General features: G+C 58.0%; 1 protein-coding gene across 1 annotated transcript in view; it reads left to right on the forward strand.

Annotated features, from left to right (window-relative positions):
* Positions 1-22,982, forward strand: part of CASZ1 (castor zinc finger 1) — a 106,652-nt gene that overhangs the window by 38,450 nt on the left and 45,220 nt on the right. The window contains exon 2 of the mRNA XM_049618123.1: positions 12,744-12,795. The gene's annotated coding sequence lies outside the window, so the exon portion shown is untranslated. The remainder of the gene's footprint in view (positions 1-12,743; positions 12,796-22,982) is intronic.

The following is a 22,982-nucleotide window of genomic DNA, read 5'->3' on the forward strand; positions in this document are numbered from 1 at the left end:
TTTTATTTTATTTTATTTTATTTTATTTTATTTTATTTTATTTTATTATTTTTGAAGTTTATTTATTTTGAGAGAGAGAGCGCATGTGAGCAAGCAGAGGAGGGGCAGAGAGAGAGAGAGGGAAAGAATCCCAAGCAGGCTGTGTACTATCAGTGGAAAGCCCAGTGTGGGGCTCGAACTCATGAACTGTGAAATCACGACCTGAGCAGAAACCAAAAATCGGACGCTCAACTGACTGAGCCACCCAGGTGCCCCTGTTTGTTTGTTTGTTTTTTTGTTTTTAGAGACAGAGAGTAAGTGTGCAAATAGGGGAGAGGGGCGGGGGGGGGGCGGTTAGGGAATCCCAAGCAGGCTCCACACTCAGCACGGAGCCCAACAGGGGTCTCAATCCCACAACACGCAGGATCATGACCTGAGCTGAAATCAAGAGTCAGATGCTCTGGGGTGCCTGGGTGGCTCAGTCGGTTAAACATCCGACTTCGGCTCAGGTCATGATCGCGCGGTGTGTGAGTTTGAGCCCCACGTCGAGCTCTGTGCTGACAGCTCGGAGCCTGGAGCCTGCTTCGGATTCTGTGTCTCCCGCTCTCTCTGTCCGTGCCCTGTGCTTGCTCTGTCTCTCTCTGTCTCTCAATAATAAATAAATGTTAAAAAATTAAAAAAAAAAAAAAAAGAAGAAGAGTCAGATGCTCAACCGACTCGGCCACCCAGGCACCCCTGGCCTGGCTGTTTTTATGCATCTAGGGCATGGTTTCTTCTTTGCAAAAAGGGAGCAGTAATCCCATGCATGGGCAGGATCTGAGGGGTAATTCGGCTCACCTGTGTTGAGTGCCCAGTGACAGGCCTGAGATAGGGTAGGCCCCCACAAGTGCTCAGTCCGCAGTGGGTCAGGACTCTGGAAGGGCCTCCCCGGGCGAGGGGATGGAGGTGATCATTTCCCAAAGGACCTCGCAGCCTTGCCCAGCCGTTCCTTTCCCTCTCTGGCCCTCAGCACCTTTGACAGCATGTGCTTCCGGCAGGGCACAGGGCATTCCTGGAGAAGGGGCCTTGGGGGCCCTCCTTGGGGAGCCTGTGGACAGGCCGGGTGTTTTATGGAGTCCGGGGGAGTCCTGCATTAGCTGTATCTGTTAAATGCCAAGAAGCCAAGTTGGTTTAATATGATTGTAGCTGCTGCTTTGATAAATCAAAATAATTAAAAATAATAAATTTGATTCCTCAACCAACAGGCCGTGTGTGGGCACAGGGCCTGGGCTGCCGGGCTAGGGCCGGGGAGGTGGGAGGGGGCCCTGGGACACGGGAAGGCCTGTCTTTGTGGGATCATAAATGAGGAGGTGGACGGCAGCTCAGCAGATCGACTGGGGGAAGAGGGTCTTTCACTCTGCAGAGCTGTTGGCCAGCCCGGGTGGGAGTCCCAGCTGGGCCTGCCGTGGGCTCTGAGGCCTGGGGCTGCCCTCGGTTTCCTCATCCGTCCACCTGCCTCACAGGGCCATGTGAGGAGTCCGGCCTGCCCGTGAATGCCGGTCAGCCCCGTGTTGCGTAGGCCCCGGTGGCCCCTCTCGGTCATCCTTGCGCCCCACGGCCGAGGTGACCCCACACGGTCACAGCAACCGAGTAGCTCGCCAGGAGCTCTTCCTCCAGCTGCCGGCTGTTGTCCTAACACAGGATTGTTCTGTTTATGAGGACATCCCCGGTTGTAGACGTTTCTATTGATAGCTTCCTTCTGCTTCCAGAGTTGTGGCAGGAAGTACATGCCACTCCCCGTGGACCCTGGTCCCTGGTCTGGGCGCTGGCAGCTCTGACATGGGTGGGTGGGTGGGTGGGTGGGAGGGGGTAGGGCGGCTGGCCCCTTGGTTTCCACTCCGTCCCCTTCCCCCCCTCGCCCCCGCTCCACAGCCTCAGGAGCCGTATTTGGTGTCTGATCCAGAAGAGCCTGAGCAGCTGGAAATCTGAACTGAGTGGAGGGGGCAGGGGCTGGTGGGGAGGGAGGGACAGGGTGTCTGTCTCTTTAAATGCACTTTGTGTCAGTGTGATAAGGAATTTGATGGCTTTATCAGAAATACCAAAGCTTTATTTAGCAGGGCGAGGCCCACACCACTCAGCTCCACACAATCTGCTGATAAATTGCAAAAAAGAAAAAACCCAACATCTCACCAACACCCAGCACAGCAAGGGAGAATAGGCAAGGCGGACGGGAGGGCAGGGGAAGCAAACTTGGAAGCTTGGGGGGCTATGGAGGTGCAGGGGGTGGGAGCGGCCATGGGTGCAGGGCTTTCTGGAAAAGTGCTCACAGGCAGGCACTCCTCCATTCTCCACTGGTAGCCTTTGTTGATTTTTCTGTCATTCGGCCAGAAATACAATAATTATCTTCATTCTTCCAGGGAGAGGGCCGGTGAAAGAGACCTCTCGTCTTCCTTGGCTGCTTTTATCTCCCGCTCCTGTCCCCCCGCCAGCCCAGCCCACCCCAGTCTCTAGGTGAATCCTCCTGGCCACCCGACTGGCAGAGCTGGTGAAGGCAGGGCTAGCCTCACGAGGGGGATATGTTTGGCAGAATGCAGGAGACGCTGTCAGGGGTGGGGAGTTGCAACTGCAAAAAAGGGGGTCCCTGCTCCCTACGGCATGGCCAAGGCAACTGGGGAGGGACAAAGTCTCTGCCCAGCTCCCAGGAGGAAGCTGGAGGCGCAGTGGCAGCCCCCCCCCCCCTTCGCCTACTGTGACATTCCAGGGCTTTTCCATGCTATCTGCCGGTTGGGTGGCTCTTGGGGAGCCCCCTATCCTGGCCACTCTAGATTTCTGCACCTTCTGGAGGGTCAGCAAAAGGGCAGAATGACATTTCCATCTCTGTTTCTTCCTCCTTAAGCCTTCTCTCCGCATCCCGTGTGTTTCTTCTTGGCCCTTTCTCTTGGGGAGGCCCTCCCCTGACCTGGCTCTCCGGGCCTGTGCCCCACAGGTGCAATCAAGGCAGCACCCGGTCTTCCTCCTGACTGTCCGTGCCCCTCCTTCTCCCCTCTGCACCCCACGAACCTTTTGATACGAGCAAACCGAATTGAAGCCCCCACGGTCCCCACGACACCTCTTTGGATGTACTTCGAAGGTTTTCTGCCTTCCGGAAACTGAGGCAGGTACCCCCTCTCGGGGCCCATAGGAGAGCCACACGGAACGGGAGTGTGTTGGGTGCTGTGTGTAGGTGGCAGCGGAGGCACCTGTTTCTCCAGCTTCCTGGGGGCTGTCCTCTGCCCGGCTGCACAGGGACACTTCCTATAGCCCAGCTGCCTGGCTCCCAGGCCCCTCACGCCCTTCTAATGGCGCCCCAGTCTGTCCGGGCCAAGGGCTTGGTGTGGTCACCACGGGCCCTGCCTATCTCAGGTCCAGGGCTGCGGCTGCTACTCTCCCCTACCCGGTGTTCCTCTTGGTGCCTCATTGTGTTGGTTGAGGAGGGGACATCTCTGCCCACATGGCCATCCCGAAACATGGCGAAAGGGCCAAGGCTGGGCTCAGGGCTTGGGGCTCAGGGCTCAGGGCTCATGGCCCATGAGCTGACCCCTCAAACAGGATAGAGGCTGGGTGAGGCCAGAGGATGCTTCCGGGGCAGTTATGGGGAGCCCCAAGTCAGGCGGCCCCGAGGCAAGGGTGAGCAGAGTCTATGAACAACTCTGCACTAAGCACCCTCACTGGAGCCGACGAGGAGCCGCGTGCAGGAGCTGAGCCCGTGTGCTCTCTAGAGGCAGGGAACCGGAGGGAGCCCTGGCCGAGGTGAGGCCGGCGGTCCCGGTGCCCTGGCAAATCAGCCTCATAGGAATTCCTGCGCTTTAGAGAGTGGCACAGCGGGATTAGCCCAACTGCCTGGAAAGGGGAAATGCTGGGCGGAGAAACAGGGGAGCTTGGAGGAGAGGGCGGGGGCCGGGCCGGCCAGGGAAGGGCAGAGGGTGGAGGAAACTGTGGCAAGGCCGCGGCCGGGAGACAGACAGGAGGAGTAAGTGGAAGTGACAGGGTCAGGCCAGACCTTTGTCCTCCAGCCTGATTAGAGAGTCTGCCCTGGATTTCTGAAACTTTGGGATGTTGTCGGACAAACTGGAGCTTAATTCTGTCAGAGCGCCGGGGAGATTAGAATTGACATCCTGGGAGCACATTCCTGGCTGGGCAGAAATCCAGCCCCCGCTGGGAAAAACCTGTGAAAGCATGGTCAGCCCAGGGGCGGCGGCGGGGGATGCCCGTCGGGCCCGGGGGCCACTTCGGCGCTGAGGGTTGGAGCCAGGAGCCTTCAGAAGGCTGGGCCGTGTTGCGGGAAGGCCCCGGCCCAGCGGAAAGAATGGAGGCAGAGCCGCTTCCGAATCTAACTGCTGGTTCTGCGCCTTTGCGTAGCGGTGCTGCCTTGGGAAGTGAGCTTAAGTTGGTGGAGTCTCAGTTTTCGCACCTGTAGGAAGGGCCGAGTCTGCCTTCTGGACGCACCGAACGTTCCTTTGAAGTTGAAGGTGTAACCTTAGAAAGCTGGGAGGAAGGGGTCAGACTCTTCTTCGTGCTCAGCCGCAGCAGAGACGGGGCCCGCTGGAGGCCTACGAGGGCTTTGTGCCGTCCCTGGGGGCTGCTACAGCCGAGGCCTGAGACGGTGCCTGTCCCTGCACCAAGGAGGGCCTTTCCAGCAGCCAGCCCCGTCAGCTGTGAGGAGCCTGCGGTAAACCCGTGCCCTGTGTGTCTAAGAGCTCCAGGGATCCCCTGCTGAAACCAAGCGAGCCCCAGGAAGGGACGTGGGCCCTCCGGGAGCATCCGGTCCAGAATGGCTCCTCGCAGACCAAGAGGTGGGGTCAGAGGACTGGAGTGAGGACCGAGCACCTTAGCCCCAAACCAGGCCGTTTCTAGAAAAACAGAGTACCCCTCCCCGCTTCCCTCCTGATTCTAATGACTTCTAAATATTGGTAAATATTTTGGCTAATGCAGGCTCTCATGGCAGAGAGCAAAGCTGTCTGCAGTTCAGGACCTACAAATTATTTATTAAAGATCTGAGATGCGGTGCAATTATGTGGAAAGAACCCCCCAAAATTAAATAAATAACTAACAAAATAAATAAATAACAGCCACACTGGCCTCCTGAAGGCTTGGGGAGCTGCATACATGATTGCCGTCTTGATGAAATCCCCCCGGATGTAATGAGCTGATTTTCTGCTGTTAGATGAAGGGTTCGTTAGGATAATGGAACGAAGCTAAAATATAAATGACTCCCTGTCAAGAAGCAGCTTTTGTTTGTTGATCTCCTGACAGTTCCCGGGCCAAGGCAGGGGTTTATGTGTGCACACGCATTCAGGAGCGGGCAGGAGGGCGGGAGAGGGCTTAGGGAGCTGCCCCGGGGCCTGGCTCTCCGGTCATCCTAGGCTTTCCCTGCAAGGTGGCCCTCCTTACTTTGGGGAGCCCCAGAGCCCTGGTGGGGTGTGGGGGGCAGGAAAGTCCTTGATTCAGACCCTCCTTCCCCACCCAGAGGACAGACGGCTTGTTGCACGAAGCGGCTGGGGAGCGGCAAAAGTTATCTGGGGAGCCTGGCAGAGACGGATGGGCTGGGCTGTGCACGTGGGGAACCACACGCGAGACGAGATGCGCCGAGCGTGCGTGTGCAGGGGAATGGTAGCATCGAGGATACGGAATCCTAGGCTCTTGAGTGACGTATGCTGAGGGGAGGCCCAGCCCTGGAGCCACCCTGGCCTCTCCATATTATCTTTTCCCTCAGCGGTCCCAAGGCGCAGCCTACAGAGAACCTAGGAATACTGGGCAGTTAGTGCACGCCAGTCTCCAGGAAGAAGGGGCCCCTCTGAAATTGTGATGATTCACCCTCCCGCCCCCTTGCTTGGCTTTTCTAAGACCTATGCAGAGCTGCCGCATGGGGAATAGCTTTCTCCTTTCTCAAGCTGCTGCTGCTGCTGCTGCTGCTTCGGCTGTATTATTTTACTTTATTGTGGTAAGATGCAACTTCACGTAAAATTTGCCACCGTAACCATTTATTTTTTTTTTAATTTTTGTCAACGTCTGTTTATTTTTATTTTTTTATTTTTTTGAGAGAGAGAGAGAGAGACAGAACTCGCGCGGTGGGGGGGGGGGGGGGGGGCGGGGAGAGAGAGAGGGAGACACAGAATCCGAAGCAGGCTCCAGGCTCTAGGCCATCGCACAGAGCCCGATGCGGGGCTCGAACTCGTGAACCGCGAGATCCTGACCCGAGCTGAAGTTGGACGCTCAGCCGACAGAGCCACCCGGGCGCCCCTGTCGTGACCGTTTTAAGCTGCACACGTCAGTGGCACTAAGTACATTCGCAGGGTTGTACACCCGTCACCAACATCCAGTTCCAGAAATCTTTCATCACCCCAGACAGACACTCTATCCCTACGAGCAGCCACTCCCCAGTCCCCCTGCCCCCTGCCCCTGACAACCACCAATCTGCTTTCTCTCCCTATGGATTTGCCTGTTCTGGGCCTTCCATGTGAATGGAATCCTACGACACGTGACCTTTGTGTCTGCCTCCTCTTACTTCGCATGTTTTCAGGGTGCACCCGTGTTGCGCTGTGTGAGACTTTCCGTTCCTTTTCAGGGCTGAGTCATAGTCCACCGCGCGGTGTTTATCCAGCCATCCTGCCGCTGGGCGTTCGGGCTGGGTTCGTTCACCTTTCGGCTGTTGTGAATAGAGCATCTATGAACATTCTTGTCCACCTTTTTATTTGGGTCCGTTTTCCATCCTTTTGGGTGTATACTAGGAGCCAGGTTGCTCCAGCCTCTTCAAGTTAGTAACAAACTATATATTGAGTGCTTACTGTGTGTCGGACCGTAGTGCTACGCGTTATCTCAGTGAACCTTCACAACGGCCGGGAGAACCTGAGGCTCCGGGAGGACTCTCTTTGGTTTTCGGCGGTTCTCCAGGCCTAGGACAGCATCTGGCATAGAGGAGGTCTTCAAGAAATATTTGATTTACTGAACCAGCTGCCTTTGAGGTGGGGACTCAAAAGCACCCCTGCTTTTCCGACGAAGAGGCTGAGGCCTGGAAAGGCTAAGCGGCCTGCCCCACCAGATCCCGCGGTGGCAAGTGACAGAGGCGAGATTCAAGCCCCATCTCCCTGACTCTGCTCTTTTTAATTTTTTTTACATTTTTTAACGTTTATTTATTTTTTGAGAGACAGAGACAGAGTGTGAGCTGGGGAGGAGTAGAGAGAGAGGGAGTCACAGAATCTGAAGCAGGCTCCAGGCTCCCAGCTGTCAGCACAGAGCCCGACGTGGGGCTTGATCTCATGAACTGCAAGATCATGACCTGAGCCCAAGTCGGACCCTTCACCGACTAAGCCACCCAGGCGCCCCTCCCTGACTCTGCTCTTGATCCCTATGTTGTAGGTTTTATCTTCCTCCTGCCTAGCGCCATGCCATGCACACGGTATGTGCTCCATGGAATACCTAAGACCACTGCAGAGCAGGGGACAGAGAGAGATCTAGGGTCGATTTACCTGCTAGAGGGGCTGGGTGAAGCCTGGAGCCGGTGGTGTCTTTCTGTGCATCTGTGTGGCAGAACGCGCCCATCTGTCCAAGGAGGCACTGCCACCCCCTCATTGAGCCCTAAGCCGGCAAAGACTGCACTGGGCACTGCGGAAACCTTGTAGGCAATCTGGCCAGAATTACTCCTCACCTTGACCTTTGAGGCTCCCCGATGGGGGACAGCAAACCCGGCCACCGACCTGGATCCCTCTTATTAGGGAGAGGATGGGTCCCACCAGGAGGGTCTCAGGCACCTCCGCCTTGAGTGGTCAGGCAGGGCCCCTGGGAAATTGGAAGAGTTTCTTCCCTCCATGGGGTCTCAGGAGGGGTGGGGAGGCCCGCTCCTCTCCTGGAATCCGAGAGAGTAAGGCAGGAATGGGGACCCTGCAGGACAGCATCCAAGGCCAAGGCCTGGTCAGGGAAAGACTGAGACACAGAGGGTGAGCGAGAGGGCCTGGGGCTGGTGGGGGTCAGCTGCGTACTTCCCTGCTTTTTAATTTATGTTACTTATTAAAAACATTTCCTGGGGCGCCTGGGTGGCTCAGCCGGTTGAGCGTCCGACTTTGGCCCAGGTCATGATCTCATGCCTCGTGAGTTCGAGCCCCACGTCGGGCTCTGTGCTGACAGCTCGGAGCCCGGAGCCTGCTTCGGATTCTGTGTCTCCCTCTCTTCTCTGCCCCTCCCCGGCTCGCACTCTGTCTCTCTTTCTCTCAAAAATAAATAAACATTAAAAACAAAACAAAACATTTCCTGAGCCAGGACTTTGACAGAACAGGGTGGGAAAACCCCTTTCCTGCCCCCAAACAACTAGACTCTCTCTCCCTGTTGACCTGTACAGATTTTTCAGGATTCTGGCCAAATTCCAACCCAGCTTGTGTTTGGAACCACCCCCACCCCCACCCCTACCCCAATCGAGAGTCCTGATCTGATTGCTGGTGCTGGGCCTGGGCGGCCAGCCCCACCTGCCCCCTGCCTGCCTTGGGGTGTCGGGTTCCTTTCCCTAGGAGGGGACAGGCACCTGCTGGATTGTGCAGAGCCCTTGGCCCCCTCTTTGTCCCGCTAACCACTGTGTAAAAGTTTCGGGCTTCCTTTGACCTTTCTGTTTTGCCTGGTTATGCTGAGGCTGTCCCACTGACACGCATCTCCTGGCGTGTTTGCTGGGGTAGCTGCTCAGCCCCTGCCTGCGGCCTCTGTCCCTGGCCCTTCTCCCCTGGCAGAACTTTCTATTCTTTCTTTTTTTCCCCCGGTATTCCTCTCTCTCTCTCTCTCTCTCTCTCTCTCTCTCTCTCTCTCCTTCTCTCTCTCCCTCTCCATCTCTCTCTCTCTGTCTCTCTCACTCTTTCACTCTTTTAACATGGTTTTCCTAAAAAGTTTTTTAATCAATCAAATTTGAGGCAGAAAATAGGTTTTGTCACGCCTGGTCCCGGGGTGGTGTGGCTCTCACTCAGGCTCCTGACAGCTCCTCAATGCAGGAAGGAGGCCAAACAGAATATTTCTCGGGGAAAGTGCCCGTTTCCATGACACTGTCCCTTGTTGTCTGTGCTGCCCCCCTCCTCAAGCTGCCGGCTGACATGGCCTCAGCTCCTGTGAAAGGGCCGTGGAGAGGGTGTGTGTGAGGGTGGGGGAGGGGGCAGGGGACAGCGCTGGGGGGTAGATGGGCGGCCGACAGCTGCCCCGAGCCTCCACGGCCTGAGAGGGCTGGGGAGCAGGTAGGGGCGGCAGGGACGAGGAGCCTGGCCTGGTGCTGCATAATCAGCTGAGCCTCATAAATATGGGGCCGGGGAGCCGTGGGTGAGACGCTCGGAAGCCAAGTCCAGGATAGTCGGTGGCTCCAGCCAGAGGGGACTACAGCTGGATGAGGCCTCTTCAGGTCCCGGTATGCTGGACACAGCAGCTTCCTCTCCCTTCCCGCTGCCCTCTCCCTCCTCTCCGGGGCTCTGGCCCCACCCAGCCCTCCTTCCACCCCAGCACGCCTTGTGCCCGGAGGAGCCTCCAGCGTCCCAGCTCCCCGGCCCACGGTGCCCCCACCCAGAGCTCCCCGCGGGCCCCCCGGGTCTCCCCTCTCCTTCCCACTTCCCTCTGTCTCCTTCCCGTTTGGGTCTTTTTCTCCTTCCCCTCTCTCTTCTACTCTTCTCACTCTCTTTTATAATTAATGATTAGTTTTAATTGGTTTGCTTAGGCAGCCTGACAGCAAATTAACAGAAGCCAGCCCAGGGCTGCCAGGCTCGGGGAGAGCCCACTGCGCTCCGGCACTGGCCGGGCGAAGGCAGGCCAGGCTGAGCCCGGGCCCGTGGGCGGGCTGGGCGCGCTCCAGAAGGAGAGCTGTCACAGCAAGGGTCGGGCCACACCTGGTGGGTGCAGTGGCCAATGGGAAGAAGGCAAGAGGATCTTGGCACACAAGGCACGCAATCGGCAACTTTCTCTGTGCACTTCTGTTCTTATCCTCCTCCTCCCCCCCCCCCCCCCCCCCCCCCGCTCCCCGCCCGTTCTCATTCATATAAGACATCGTCCATGTCTTTGGAGATGAGGGCCAGGTATAAAAGGAGGGCGGGGGCCCTGCCTGCAGACTGGGGCAGGGCTCGCTGGCAACCCCACCCGTCCGCAATCATGCCGTGGGCCAGTGGGGTTACCAGCTTGACACCTCTGGGGCCAAGCTCTTGTTCTTTCACATGGACAGGAGGGCCAGCAGGTGACCAGGCTGTCGGCCCGGTTAGCTCAGCTGCCTGCCTACAGTCCCGAAGCTCGAGGACCTGGTTCTGTTTGTGATTTGCCGTGCCCTTCTGCACAGAACTCAACCTTTTGGCCCTCGGTTTTCTGGTCAGGGTACTTAGGATAAGTACCCAGAGGGTGGATGGGCCCGGGGGGGGGGGGGGGGGGCGGTGCATAGACAGCTGGCAGAGAATAGATGTGTTGGCCACGATCCCTGAGCACGTCACGTCTCGTTCTTAGCCAAACGTAGGGTCTCCTGCTCTGCTCTGTGTTCTCCCGCTCTGTACCTGTCCCCACCCCCCACCCCCCCGGCCTTGCAGAATCCTTTCTTAACTGCAGCATCTTCCCTGGTCCTCTGCTGGGTCCTGGGTATGCCCGGCCACTGGCTCACACAGGCCAGACCAGACGTCAGGGACAGTGAGAGGCAGAGAGAGAGAGAGAGAGAGAGAGAGAGAGAGAAGATGCCCAGGGAAGAAGAAAGAGGTGAGGCTGAACTTCTGAGGCTCCCGCTGAGGTTCCAGAATGCACCCAACCGACCTCCCTGCTCCTGTCTGCCAGGCCACCTGCCCCAGGGGCCGCTGAGGGACACCACCCCGGTCCTGGTCCCCACGGTCAGCAATCCTGCCCCGCCCCCTCCCCACCCCGACCAACTCCCGCAAAGTTTCCTCCGAGTGTTGTGTGCGATCAGATCTGCAAGTTGCTCTCTAAGCTTCTTGTCACATTTTGACTTAATGAAGTGCAACTGCTGAGGGATTTGGGTTCAGCGCTCCGGCCTCCCTGGCTCCCTTGTTGTCAGAAAACAGGGGCGGTTGGGGACGGCAACACCGCGCTGCAAGTCGTTATCATTCCGGTCAGTCTGTTTAACACAAAATTAAACAAAGAACTAATTAGTGCCTCATGAATTAATAAATGCACAGTTGCAGGGGAGGATGGGAGGGGAGAAAAAGGTGGTGGAAGGGAGATACTGGAGTTACGGGGTTGGGGGGCTTTTGGGGGTTCAAGGGAGGCTGGCCAGGGTGCCTGGAGAGATCTCAGGCAGAGCGTGTGGGACGGACGGACAGCCAGGCCCCGGGCCGGCTGGCTGGGATGCAAGTCTGACAGCCAGGCCTGCCCAGCGCAGTGCCTCTCAGCGGAGGGGAGAGGCCGGGCTCTCCAGCCCCTGCCCTGCGGCCCCGCCCTGGGCTCGGCCTCCACGTGCCCAGCTCCCCTCTCTGGCCTCCTCCTCTTTCCAATCTCCCACCTCACCAGCCTCCCCCTTCCTCTCTACTGCCCCCTATCTCAGTCCCCCCAGTTGCCTGCGGACCCCCAGCCTCTCACCATCTGGGCCAGGTGGGCATAGGAGGCCCGTGGGGCAAGCCTCCCCCACTGCCAGATGCCCACAGAGCCCTGTGTCTGGCAGGGTGAGCTCTGCCCGGGTGGGCACCTCTGCCCAGGCAGCCCGGCAAAGGCAGCAAAAGCTGGCAGGAGACCCAGCCCTCCTTAGGAAGACCTGTCAAGTACAATTAGCATTATCTGTCCAAATATGTCCTGGGAAAGAGAGGGAGGGCTGCAGGACTGGGTGGCATTCCGGGAGCCCTGTGCAAGGTCACCTCACCTCTTGCAATCCCCCCAATCTGATTTGGGGATTACACAGCCTAAGGAAATTGGTGTTATTCTTCTTGCATCATTGATAAGCCACAAATGAGGGAGTGGGGAGGAATAAACATAATAAACAGGAAACTCTTCCCAAGTATGGGTAGGGTTCTGAGGCCCCAGAGCTGGGGGGAAAGGGCGAGGGGGGAGAGAGGGGAGGGGGGGAGGGGACAGAGGGCTCCTTGGGTTTTCTATCCACATCAGGAGTTCGTCTCATTGGAACCTGGCTCCCCAAACTCCAGTACCAGGCAGGAGAGTCTGAGCCTGGCAAGCTGGGCTGAGTTATATGTTGGCTAAAGACCCTCTACGTTGTTGGACCGTGTCCCTTGCCCTGCGTGGGCCCCCAGCGTGGGTTGTTGCGTCTCATCGGTAGGACCTCAGGCTAGAAGGTGCTACCGTAGCACCCTCCTGGGTGGTGACACCTGTTGGTGCCATGGCCCCTGGCCCACCTCTCTGTCACCCACTTGCTGTAGCAAACAGCTTGGCATATAGCATTTGTCTTTTCAGGGGCTGGGGAGGAGAGTGAGGGAACGGGTGCTGCTGTATTCTGTGGTCCCCGGGCCCCTAGGCTTAGCCACTGCATCCCCCACCCACAGACTCCTATCTCTGCCTCCACAAGAGATGCGTGCAGTACGTTCTGACTGTTCCCTCTTTGGTTAAGGGTGTCCCGAGGACTGCATTTCTGCTCTCAGCTCTTACTGCTTTCCGAACTTTTTCAAATTTTGGTTGGCATATACTTGAATGAGCCCAAATCCATTTTTAACCCCCTTCGCCGGTCCTGGAGCATCAGCCCCTTGGCGCATCGGTGGCAAGGACCCCTTGGGCACACAGCAGGATGGAGGGCGAACACTGGGGAGTTGTGGGCATCCCGCCTTGAAAGGCTAACGGGCCTCTTCTCTCTCCCTCCCCAGGATGAAGTGACGCCCCTACTTTGAGAGAGGAGCCTCTAGGACCCGCTGCGAGGTAAGGCCTGAACCCCCTCCCTGATCCTTGTGTCCTCTCCCCTACCGGTGACCACTTACCTAGTACTGGCGTCCCTCCGGGGTTAGGAGGATTGGGAAGATGGAGACAGGGAATTGGAGGCACGCTGCCCACTTGAACCTGGCAAGAAAAGATGGCCCTGGTAGGAGAATCTCCGATTGGCTCTTGGGCTGGAAATGGGCAGGGGACATGTGGATTGCAGACTTTGGGCATGGAATGCGTTCGAGGTGGTGTGGGGCAAGGAGGCATTTCTGGAGCCAGGGTCTGGCCGCCCTTCGGTGCCATCCCCAGGTCTCCGCTGTGGCAGCCGCTGCTGGCTGTCCCTAGAAGCTCTGCTTGTAGCTCTTGGGGAGCCCTGCGGACTTGAAAGCCTCGGAACTCCAGCCCTGCCTCTCTCTTTGGAGCTGCCGGTCCCTGGTGGCCTCCTCCTCCCTCCATGAGAGGCTGGCAGGGAGGAGGCCTCAGGCCCTGAGCCCAGATCAGGCTGCTGACCCACCCTTCCCAGGCCCAGGGCTTCCCGGGTCTGGCCGGGCCTTCACAGCCTGTCTCAGTCCCCGGGTGTCTCCAGGAACCTCGGGGGCCACCGGGCCTCGGCCCCAGGCAGCGCGGTGTCAGAGGTGACCGGTGGAACGCCAGTGTTATGTAAATAGCGGGACCTGCCCGGCGGGCGAGCTGGCTGGCTGCAGCCATCCATCATCCCCGCTCGGCGGGGCGGGGGACAGACACGGCACCGTGCGCCTGGCTCCAAACCTGTTTGTTTTCCCTTTGTCTCACGCATTTTGGGCCTGGCTGTGACCGGCTCCGGGTTTTGTCCCGCTGGCCCCCTCCCCCGGGAGGACGGGGGGAAGGGAGGAGATTCGTGCTGCTCCCACCGCGGCATCCCTTTCGGACTTCAAAGGCTCCCCCAGCATTGTCTGTGCCTGCGGGCAGTGGCCCTGAAAACGTGATCAGAGGCGGCCGGTGTAGGGCAGGCCCGGCCCGCGCCCTGCGCTTTCACTGGGGCCCGTAGATTCCTCCCTTTGCAGCCAGCTCCACCCTGGTTACAGCCCTCCCCGGGCCTCTCTCCTCGCCTTCCTCTCCCCTGGCGTCCCTTCTGGCCAGCCCGGCCCACTGCTGCCCACTCCCGTCCCCTCTTGGCCGCAGGGCAACACCTCTCTTGGGGCATCGAGACTCCTAGAGTGTCGAGAACTCCCAAGTCACTCCCTGCCCCTTCATATCATCCACGAGGATCTGAAGCAAAGTGAAGGGCCTCTTGGCATGCTGAGCGCTGGAGCCAGTTCCTGGACATCTGTTTCCCAGACCAGCGCTTGTTCTTTCCCCTTCTTTTTATCTACCCTCTGCTGGTAATGAGGGCCTGACGTCCACCTGAGGCCTCTGCCCAGCCCTTCCCTTCACTTCTTGGCACGGTCCAGATTGGATACTTCTGTCCCCAGGTGGTGGGACCCCATCTTGGGTCTTGAAAGTCCAGCCCTAGGTGCTTTCCATTCTCTGGAGCAAGGCGTGGCCCACTGCCCTTTTTTGTAAATAAAGTTTTATTGGAACATAGCCACACCCATTCCTTTGCATATTGGTTCTGGCTGCTTTGACTCCAGCTGCAACAGAGAATGTTTGGCACAACAAGCCGAACGTATTTACTCTCTAACCCTTTACAGGACAAGTTTGCTGTCTCCTGACCTCTGCTCTTTTCTTTAAGTGGCAAAATATACATAACATGAAAATTACCGTTGTAACCATTTTTAAATGTATAATTTCCTGGTGTTCAGTACGTCCGCCGTGTTGACTGTCACGCTGCCCTGTGCCCTTGTCTTCCGTGGGGTTGCCCTGAGGGCCGCGGGCAGTTGTCCGGGAGCCTGTCCCAGGGCTGTGGGCTGCCTGCGGGCCTAGTCTGTTTGGGGCCACCCCCTCTCTGTCTCTCTGTCCTCCTCAGGGCCTCATTCTCTGCTCAGTCCCACCCATCTAGAAGTCCTGGCTTGTCTTCCCTCTGACAGCCACCGTTTCCTCAGAGCTCGGCATCCCTTCCCATGAGCCCTGCGTTAGCCTTTAACCTTCACCGAGCTCTCGGATCAGTTCCCTCTTCCGTAAGGTGAGCAGAATAGCTACTTTGCAGACAAAGTTATTGGGACAAATGAGTTAATGTGGTCAAAGGTGTCTGGCCTGGGGCCTGACAGGTAGGAAGAACTCACATTCCCTCCTCCCCTCCTACCTTTTCACCTCCCAGAGCACCAGCAGTCCCTGGGCAGGTTCCAAGGGGTTCCCCACCTCTGCCCAGGGACTTCTGAGTCTGACTTCTTGGGGGACGTGAGTCTCCTCACTCCAGTGGGCGCAACGGGAGGAAACGTCCCCCACCCCGGGTCGTGGGCTGAGGGGTGTTGGGGTTCTCGTGTCTGTGCCCTGTCCTCCCCATCTGCTGCAGGGCCCTGGGAAATCGCATACCTTCTCTGGGCCTCAGTCTCTCTGTCTGTAAAAGGGCTTCCTGACCACCATGCTCTCTGCTTCAGAGGCTGTTGCAAGTAGGAGCCAGGTGCTTGGGGGAGAGCTGGGAAGGCTGTGTTCGTGGGTGCTGCTGGGGGCGAAGGAGGACAAAGGTAGAGTCTGGGTTTGAACCTGGGCCCGTTCTGGGGGAGGTGGGAACTAGGCCATAGTTCCTACTGAGAAGTCCCTGGAGGTTACATGGTGGGCACTTGCTCTGTACGGGCACAGGGACCAAGCTGCCGTGACACGTTGCCGGTGCCGTGAGCTAACCGGCGGGGAGGGAGGCCAGGGGAAGGGGAGGGAAGGTGGAGCTGGGCAGCAGTCGGAGGTCTGAGGCCAGAGCCGTGTCCACTGGCCGCCCACTCCTGCTGCTGCTGCCGCCGGCTCTCTTACTGCGTCTTTTCACGGGCTCCTGGCCTTGTGCGTGTGTTTTCCCTCCCAGCATCCCACCGGTCTCTCTTCCTGCTTGCCTTCCCGCCACCCATACTGCCACCCCCAGCTCCACGGCTCGCTCTCTCTCTCCCTCTCTCCCTCTCTCTCCTTTTCATCTACTCCAAAGGCTTTACTTTACTTCCTTGTCACCCTAATTGATTGCATTAACCTTTCAGCGTATTGGATTTCCTCGGCATCGTGCAGAGAGCCCTGCGCAATATGCTTATAATCTGAGCCATAATGGACAGTTTGCAGTCAACAAGCCCCTTCTCCCTTCTCTGCCATCGGCCCCGTGACATCTCTCTTGCCCAGGCCACCATGGCCATTCCCCCCCCCTCGCCCCCCCGCTGGCAGGGGTGGGGCAGTGGGTGAGGCTGGGTGGAAGCAGACACAGCTTGGACCCACTGATGGATCTCCCTGCATCTCCCCTCCTCCCGGCTCTGCCCCCCCCCCCCCCCCCCCGCCCCCGCTCTGCCTCTACTTCTCCAGGCCTCCCGGCCCAGGTCCTTTGCCAGGCCTCTGGTCTTCGAGAATCCTCTCGGCTCCGCCGTCTGCTTCTGGGACTCTGACTAATGAAGGGCTCACGGGGCCAGCTTGGATTTGGGGAATAAGACAGTCCCCTGGTTCCACCGGATGGTTCTCAGAGCAAACCATCACTCCTTTGCTTGCCTAGGAGGCTTTGGGGAAAGATGATGGTGAGCACTTCAGGAGACGGAGACGTGATACAGGCCGCGGGGCAGTAAGTCGGAGAGAAGCTCCGTGAGGCAGGATGGCTTAGCCTCACAGGAGACTCGCATGGGGGAGGCAGGAGAAAATGCGAGCTGGCTGCTCAGGTTAGTAGGAAAGGGCTCCCTCGGGTGCGTTCCAGATGGGCACCTCCTCATCCAGCATCAGGCAAAGGAGCCAGTCCGCGCCAGCTGCCCCGTCCCGGGTGCTCGGCGAGTCCCGGCCCCGTAGGTCCTGGCTGGGGCTGCCAGCCTGCAGACCCAAAGCCCGGTCGGCTGAATCTTTATTCACAACAGGATGGATGTCGGGTTGAATACATTAGTGTCAGGCCGGAGGAGCGGGACGGAAGCTCCCCTTAGCGCTGGTGGTACTTCCTCTCTCCCGCGCTGTTCCCCCCTCCCCGCCCCCACTCTCTGTCCATCATCTTCTCCTTCTGAGCATCCCCTCCTGCCATCCCTCCATCACTCCGAAGGGCAGGCTTTGGCAACAGGGGGGCCGGACTAGGTCCTTCCCACCCTCTCCCAGGGATTTGGGGGGTGGGCAGAGGGCACAGCAGGGAGAAGCCACGCAGCGAATTGTCAGTGTCAGGAGAAGCTAAATAACCCTGTAACTAGTATGAAGGTGAAGTCACGGCCTGCTGCACATGGAAAATATGAGTGCTCTGGGAGACAGGGAGAGTGAGCGGCAGAGTCTGCCCGCCGTGGTGGGCAGCCTCCTCTCCAGGGACCCAGCCAGAGAGGCGGGAGGAGGGCCATGCCCTCTCCCACCGCTGCCAGGGAACGGCCGCCCAGGACCCCCTCCACGTGTGAGGGGCAGCTCAGCTGCCTAACAACCTGCTGGCCCAGCACTGGGGACCCGGGGAGATGTCCGTAGGCACCCAGCAATATACACTCGTGGACCCCAACCCATCCGCCTGGGGCCATGTCAGTCCTTCCTCGCTCGTCCCTACTAGTGCCAGGCTGTGTGCTCTGGCCTGTACGACAACTCTGTGCAGTAAGTGCTATTGTTCCCCCCCCCCTTTTTGTCCCCACTTTTTTATAACCCACTTTACTGAGCTATAGTTTACACGCAGTGTACAATTCATTGGCTTTTTAGTATATTCCCAACATCGTATGGTCGTCACCACTATCTAATTTTAGAATGTTTTCATCACCCCAGAAAGAAACCCCGTACTCATTAGCAGTCACTCCACCTTCCATCCCCAGCCCTGGGCAATCACAAATTATTCTCTTTGATGCTGAGAAAATGGAGGCTCAGAGAGGGTCAACGACCTGATCAAGGCGGCACAGCCAGTGAGTGATAGAGCCGGGGTTCAAACCCAGGTAGCGGGACTCCAGAGTCAGTGCTCCTCGAAGGACCGCCCGATGTCTTGGCTGCGCCCCCCTCCCCCCAGCATGCCCTGCTACACGTTGCTAACAGCCCGGGCTCAGGCGTGTGTGAGCACCATCCAGACACGTAGGCCCAGGCGGCAACACGCGTCTCTCTCCCGAGGTAGACTTGCGAGTCCATACAGAAAAATCTCACACCCCTCGGAAGGACAGCCAACGTCCCCTCCTCTTGAACCTTCTCTTCCAAAGCCCAGCTCCTGGAAGGGAGGGTTGGCTGGCACAGGAACCAGCAGCAACAGGGGAGCTAAAGTGGCCAGCGAGACCTAGGTGGTTTGAGAGTTTTAAAAGGAGAAATCCCCGTATCGCCTGTAGCCGATCACTGTAACTAAAATCCAATGCCAACACAACATTCCAGAACAGGTCCCGCCCGGGTTGGGGCCACCGGTTGGGGCCACCGGCTAGGCCTTGCCGTGCCCACAGGAGGACTCAAGGAACTCAGCTCCCACATCACACTTACTCTCTTTCCTTCTGACTCTCACTCTGCCCTTTGCTTCTTCTGTCCTTCCCCCCCCCACCCCCCCACCCCGCCGCCTCTTTCTTCCTTACACTCCTGCTTTCACTCCCCAAAACTTCAAACAAACAAACAGACAGACGAACGTTTGTGGCCATCCTCTTGACTCGAAGATTTGGGAATTAGCGTGAAACTCTTGCTGCCTCTGATAAGGGATGAGTACAGGGAGAGACAAAAGGAAAGGTAGGCCAGAGAAGGAGTCTGTTGGATTTGGTTTGGGGTTTTTTCCTCCTTCTTCTCGCTCCCTCCAAAGCGGAGGATCCGGCCGGGCCAGTTTGGATATTTATTAAGAAAAAGCCAAAGATAATTAACTTTTTTGTTTTTGTTTTGTTTGCGGGTGCCTCCCCTGCTGGCACTGCTGACTGCCTGGCAAATTAAACCTGCTCCCTGCCCCGGCGGCGGCTCTGCTGTCGGCTGTCCCGACACCGCCGGGGCCCATCAGCTGCCCACCCGGCCACCCACCTTGGGTTTCAGACCTAGGGTCGCTTTATGCCACCACCGATGCCACGTCCCCAGGCTCTTGTGACTTCTAGAGCAGCCTTTAGAGCTGGGTAAGTGGCCTGCGGGGAGACAGAGAGGAGGGCTACTGTTGGGGTTGTGGCCAGCATTTCCCTCGGAGGAGAAGGGGTGAAAGAGTAAGGGCTGCCAGGGGGGCCAAGGCACACCCTCCGGCCAGTTCAGGGTTGTCAGCTTTCCAGAAGAGGGTGAGGAGAACAGAGAATGAGCTGCGAGGGCAGGAGAGGCCAGATTTGGGCCGTGCCCACCACCAGCCTTCTCCTGGGAGGCCGCTACACTGCGAGGACCCGCGGCCCCTGGGAACGCTCTGGAGGAGACTTGGGGCCACAGCACCATCCCCTGGTATCTGTCCACCCTCAACACTGCCCCCCGTCCCCCTCCCACCTCTGGTGCAGCCTAGGCCACGCGGGGGCCCCGCGGAGTGGTGGGGAGCCGGCACTGCCTCGGGTCTGCTGCCTTAGAACCACGCAGAGCCCTGAGGCCGAGCTCCGACCTGAGCCCGAGCCCTGTCCTGTCCTTGGGCCAAGTGACAGACCTCTCGATGGGCAGACAGAGTTGGGAGCCAGGACGGCCAGTGAGGAAGGCAGGTCCTCTTGAGGGGCCAGCCAACCCCAAGCTTGGAGTTGGAGGTGTGGTTTGCCCCTCTGCTAAATTAATATGCCTCAGCCCCTCCCCTGGCAGAGACCGCTCCTCTGTCCCCCTGGCTTCATCCGCAGCTGGGCAAGGAGGTAGCGATGTGAGGTCCTTCCAGGAGGGGAACCTGCTTGGGAGCTGGGCACAGAAAGGAGGGCATTTTTTTCAAGGATTTTGCTGGCCCTTTTTTTTTTTTTCTCTGAAATATAAGGATGTGCAATTTTTTTGGTTTCAATTTAGCATTGGAGAATTTTATAATTTAGTAATTAAAATCTCTGATAGGCTTTAGAAATTGCGGCTAATTGAATTTAATGGGAAGATGATTTTCAATTTTATTTGATTACCGGGACCCCTGGCATCGGTATTTATGGGAAAAAAATGGGAAATGTGCTGTGTGGGCTAAGATGGCATAATTGAATTAGGGATAATCGGATTTCTCCGTCATGAATTTCACTATAATTTTCCTATAATTTTCCATTAGATATCTAGTTTACAAATATTCACAAAGAAATGAAGCTCTTTCGGAATGGAGATTGCTGGCTAACAGGATTACGGGGCCGGGCGTGTGGTTGTGCCAGCCTCTACACCGCCATAATGCGATCCCTGTATCTGCCTTCTACTTAGCTTAAGCCTGGCCTCAGCCGTGCGCTCCCCCACCCACCCCACTGCTCCTCTCTGTCCCTGTCTGCCCCCTGCCCCGACACCCGCCCGTCCACGGCCCGCGACTCCTTGTGCCCTGGCAGACGGTCCCGTCCCCACGCCCCGGCACTTCCTGTCCGCACGGTGCGCGCTCGACGTTCACCCGGACAGCCCTCCCTCCGTCAGCCTGAGGAGCACACTCACACGCAAACACACGGACTCCCTCGCAGGTGCGAACATGCTTATTCACATGCACACACACTCCTTTGGCCAAGGCTTCTGTGCCCTGGCCCAGTCGCCTCAGAGGGAACCAGTTTATTGGGATCCTGGGGTGGGGTGCAGGAACAAAAGGAGCTTTGTTCAAGTTTATGTGAAAGTTACAAATTCAGAATGAGAGCAGATAAAGCCCGAGATATCTGGTGTGTAAACAGGCTGGTGAGTGAGAAGGCCCCGGGCTCGGGAGGGGGAGAGAATGAGTGGGCCTCTGGGGGTGTGAGCAGACCGGGAGCCAACCATGGAAGCCGGCCTGGGGAGCGCCGCCGGGTTCCCCTGGACTCATGAGAGGGGCCTGGTGGGTGGGCTCGCTGTGCACAGCTCCCCATTCGCTCTGGGGGTGGGGCGTACAAGGACGAGCCAGCGTCTCTGGGCCCAGGGCCTCAAGACTGGGAGGGACGGTGGCATTGGGCTTTCCGTCCCCCGAATCCCAGGCACAAACGTCCTCCCTGTGGCCTGGCCTCAGGGTCTAAGAGGTGTCGCCACATCGGGGTCCTCAAGGCAAAAATGGGCCACAGCCTCAGAGATGCCAGAGATGTGGGCCTCTCCCCTTCGTACGAGCACACACCCAAAGAGAAAGAAAGAGAACTCTGGGGACCCCTCCATTGTGCAGCCTCTGACTCACACCTCGTGCATGATCTTGATGCCTCAGCCTTCTTTCTCCTCAGGCCTTCTCGAATCGTAACATGCCAAGATGGCCTCATTCTCTGTGCCTCCCTGGCCTCTTCTCCACTCTTGGACAAGGCCTCTTAAGCCTGCAATGGCTGATCGCGGCCATCGCCTTGGCAGCCCACGCATCCCTCCACCACTTTGCTTGATGGGTCCCTCTAGCTGGCCCTGTGTGTTCTGTGTCCTTCCAGCTCTCCAGCCTTTGTCAGAGGCCCCAAAGTCACCGTGCAGCCAGTCCAGTTGGCCTTGTCTGGGGAACTGAAAGGCATGCCCTCCCATGCCCTGACCACCATCGGCAGAAGCCACAAGGACATTCAGAGACAGCCAGTGGGCCGTGTGGGTCACATACGCAGGGGACTCCTGATAACGCACATCATCCAATAAACCCTGAACTCGTACTCTTACGTCTTCAGGCTTCCTTCCACACCCTGGTTGCCCAGGTTGAGAAGCAGGCACTCAGGATTGGGGCTTGGGAGTAACTGCCTGTTGTGACAACCCAAAGCTGTAGGCCTTACTTTGGAGAGCCACAGGTGAGAGCACCCAGAGGCATGTGGAGACTCCAGAGTAGTTCTGGACGCAGAGGTCCCCTCTCCAAGATCCCACGTGGGGAACAGAGCCCAGGGTCTTCTGTGCATGATTGCCCTGTACCAGCACATGTCCTAGCCTCCAGGTAGCACGTGGCTTGGCCTCTGCTCCTGTATTCAGGGCGTTGGGGTCACGGGATGCTCAGTAAAGCTTCTGGGCCTCTCCAGCTACTCTTCCTCCAAAGGGACAGGGCAGGCCTGAAGGGTGGAGGGTTGTGTGTGACAACCAGCAAAGGGGGTTGCCAAGAGTCAGCAGGGGAGGGCGGTCAAATAGGGGAGAGATGCAAACCTCCTCCTTGTGAGGCCATTTGGAGCTAAAAAGAAGACGAAGAAGAACAATAAGGGGAAAGTGGGAGAAAGAGTAGATTGGTTTTTTTCTCTGACTTCTTTGCCCCAAGGTTTCCCTGGGCACCTCCCTTGGCAAAGTAGAAATACTGCAGAAATAGGCCAGTGCCATTTTGCTGAATGCTGCCCAAAGACCAGAGAAAACCCAGGGTCTGTTCCGTTCCCCTCACTGAAGGCAGCGTGGCCTTCCCTGAAGCAGGAGGAGAGGAAGGCAGCAGAATGGTTACACAAGGAGCAGAGGGAGAGCTAGAGACAGATCCAGGTACTGTACCAGCTAAGCTGCCCACGTTCCTGTTCCAGCTCGCCTGGCTGTCTCCTTCCTTGAACACCCCCCCCCCCAAATCCAATGGGTAACTTGGATCACTAAAATTTAAGGAATTCCACATACCTGTCTGCAGCAGGGACGTCTGGGGGACAGGAGACCCACAAAAGTGCTTTCTGGGGGGGGGGGGAGTGCCTTCCAGGGACAAGGAGAGCACAAGGAGTCCTGGTCCAGAGAGGAACTGGCAGGCAGGAAATGCCGCGGCTGTGGGGCAGGTGGCTTGACCCTGGCTCCTTGGTTCAGGAATACCTCTGCCCTCTGTGCCCGGATCCTTACCGGGGCATGGCGGAGGAAACAGGGTGGGAGGGAAGCCCACGTGATGGCATGGATCTGTGTTGGGGTGCTCCGAGTAAAGGCTGCCCAGGGGGGTGAGGGAAAAAAGAGGTGCTGGACTCCCCTCAAGGCCCGAGGGGCTGGGGGCTGAACTTTGGAGGAGGTGGAGGAGGAGGAGGAGAAAGGCCGGGAGAGCAGAGATGTGTAGGCGGCCAGGGTTGGCCTGGGTCGGGAGGGCACCAGGGCCCAGTCAGGGCAAAACCAAGAGGAAGTGGCTGAAGCCTAGGGTCCTGGCTCTCCTGGAGCCTGCAGCGGCGGCTGGCTTGCAGAGCAGCGCGAGCGGACTCACGTGTCCCGGGCCACCACCGTCCCCCCCCCCCCCCCCC

The sequence above is a fragment of the Panthera uncia genome, assembly GCF_023721935.1.
Source record: "Panthera uncia isolate 11264 chromosome C1 unlocalized genomic scaffold, Puncia_PCG_1.0 HiC_scaffold_4, whole genome shotgun sequence".
Lineage (NCBI taxonomy): Eukaryota > Metazoa > Chordata > Mammalia > Carnivora > Felidae > Panthera > Panthera uncia.